General features: G+C 33.6%; 1 protein-coding gene and 1 pseudogene across 6 annotated transcripts in view; both read left to right on the forward strand.

Annotated features, from left to right (window-relative positions):
• The window catches only part of LOC102885352, a 2,632-nt pseudogene extending 1,305 nt beyond the window's left edge, over positions 1-1,327 (forward strand).
• Positions 1-2,640, forward strand: part of SENP1 (SUMO specific peptidase 1) — a 51,312-nt gene that overhangs the window by 19,612 nt on the left and 29,060 nt on the right. The window lies entirely within an intron of this gene.

Below are 2,640 nucleotides of genomic sequence, written 5' to 3' on the forward strand. Positions count from 1 at the left end.
GTTCTTGCAGTCATGTAAGATCCAGAAATTATGGTGGCTTTCCAGGATGTGGCCCAGAACCCAGCAAATAAAGTATCGGAGCAACCCAAAGATTATGAATCTGGAGGTCAAGTCAAATTTGGAGGTCAAGTGAATGCCCTTATGACAGATAAAGTTCTTGCTGAAGGAAGAGCACTTCAGATCACCCAGTGGATGTCACAATAATACAAAGCAGTATGCCTCTGACTGTCTCATGAAGAAAGCTGGAGTGCTTTGAAGAGAATCCCTACCTCTCTGCCCCGAAAGCAGCTGTAGCATTTTACAATGGTTTGGCATTAGGGTATTCATTTAGATAATGTTTTCCTACTAGGAATTACAAACATAAAACACTTTTAAGCCTTAAAAATATTTAAAAACAAAAGGATGTGTTAAATTCTACATATTTCTTTACTCATCACTTTGGTTTTTTCCTTTGAGTTAATTGGGCAAAGAATTACTTTGGAAGATTTATTATGTAGTTTATTTGTGGGAAGCAAATATAACATTTACATAGATAAAATTTGAGTATGATATATGGTTACTGAGGCATTTCAATCTCTCTTAAATGCTTTATTTTTTCAAAAGTGATTTATTTCAGTAAAAATACTAAGACCACCAGTATTGCCATAGGACCTGGGTAGAAGTACCTGGCAGGGTGGCAACAATCTTAACTACATTTTACATTAACACGTACCCTTGTGTGGATGCATTTAAATCAAACTGTGGTAAAGGGATGATTTTTATAATGCTGCAGTAGAATTGGATTACTTAGCTTTGTTCTTGTCCGATATATAAAATAAGTGTTTCGTATTATTTCCACATAGGAAATAAGGGAATACTTTTTATATTTCTATATTTTAAATTACCTTTCTGGGTCAGAAAATGCCCAACTCTTTCAGCTTTCTTCTTATTCCCCCCACCCCCTTACTCTTCTTTGGCTAAAAATAGTCCTTTTTTACTAACATCATCACTGTTACTATCATTCACAGCATGACTGTACAAGCATATTTAATACTGAGTTTAATTTACTGTGTAACACATACAGTAACTATGTAGGCTGTAGTTTCTTACTTGGCTGAGAGATTTTGTATTTCAGTATTAGATTTCTACTTTGGTGACATCTCATATCAAAAGATGTTGGAAAGAGGGATTCCCTGTGGTGGTTGGTCTTCTATTTAGGAAATGCCAATTGGGTTTTTGTTTGTATTTTGGAGAGTATGAGGTTTGAATTGATTAATACATAAAGGAGAAATTCTTGATCCAATGTGAATTATAAAATTGATGAGATCCATGGTTCTTCATTGTAGGGTTGTTGGCATTGTGAAAAAGTCATTGTTCTATTCAGCTCTTAAATACTGCAGCCTTATTTCCACCTCTTTCTCTCCTTCCCTCTCCTCCAAGGGTAAAGAAAATGATAACTTTTCTGTTATACATTCAATAATTTTATTAAATAAGACTAAACCCAGGCACTGTACTAGGAATTTCTAGGTTTCTTCCTGTCTTTCAATTAAAATGCTAGTCTTTAAAAGCAACTTCAAGAGATGAGACCCTCTGTACTTTGCTTATTTGAAGAATCAGTGGTAGGAGCAGTGAAGTAAATTTCACGAAATATATTTTTGAAATAGCACATCTCTGAAATCATAAGTTGATTCAGATTCTAACCCTTCGCTGTACACAAGCAGATAGAAATGCATCTGTTCTATAAGTCAGAAAAAGCTGCATGCTAACTGAGCATGTTATTTTAACCCCTTTAAAAATACTCAGCATATAAACTTGCGTTTGAGCTTGCCAATATTCTTTTTGTTAATGTGTATTCTTAATATTTCCAGTATATACTGTGAATAACTCAAGAAGACTATGTGCTTCTGGATTCCTTATCTAATTTGATTTACTGAACTATACGTTACCTAAGTACGTTCTAACATTGCAAATATTACCAGTAATGGGTAAAAGTAAAATTGGTCTTCTGAAAATGTGTCCTGTGCTTTTATACTTTTAAGTTCCACAAATACAAAATACATTCCTCATTTTCATAGAAACTTAGTGTCATTTCTCAACAGAAATGTTCTTGTACTAATAATGCTGTAGGAAAGAAAAGTAAAGCAAGGTTTGTTCTGCTTAAAAATATATAGTTGTTGGCTGTTTTTAGCTACATTAAAAATAAAGTATGGTCTCAAACTAGAAAAAAATCAGTTCTTTGTATTGAGTTAGATTTTTTTGTAATTTGCACTAGCGGAGTCACTTAATGGCACCTTGGTTCTCCATGTTTTATTTATAAGTATAAAAATTAATTCTAAGAAAACATTTGCTCTTGGGAGGAAGGAGGGAAGTGGTTTTAACTTTTTATGGATGAAGTCTTCAGGGTACCACAAACAAAGGTTGTTGTTTTTTTTTTTTCTGTCTCACTGTTCTCAGTGTTCTCTTGAGGTCTTTATGTGATGAGAATATTTCTTTACATTCCTTTGGTATGCAAAGTAACCTTTTGCACTAGTTTACTGCTTTTCTTTCCTCCCTATGATGTGATAATACAGTCAAAGCTTTTTAAAATCTAAATTTGATGGGACAGTGTAAATGAACTAAAATGACTGGTTAATTAAGAATTAATATCCATGACCCAGGTGG

Source organism: Pteropus alecto, unplaced genomic scaffold, assembly GCF_000325575.1.
Source record: "Pteropus alecto unplaced genomic scaffold, ASM32557v1 scaffold196, whole genome shotgun sequence".
NCBI classification, from domain to species: Eukaryota; Metazoa; Chordata; class Mammalia; order Chiroptera; family Pteropodidae; genus Pteropus; species Pteropus alecto.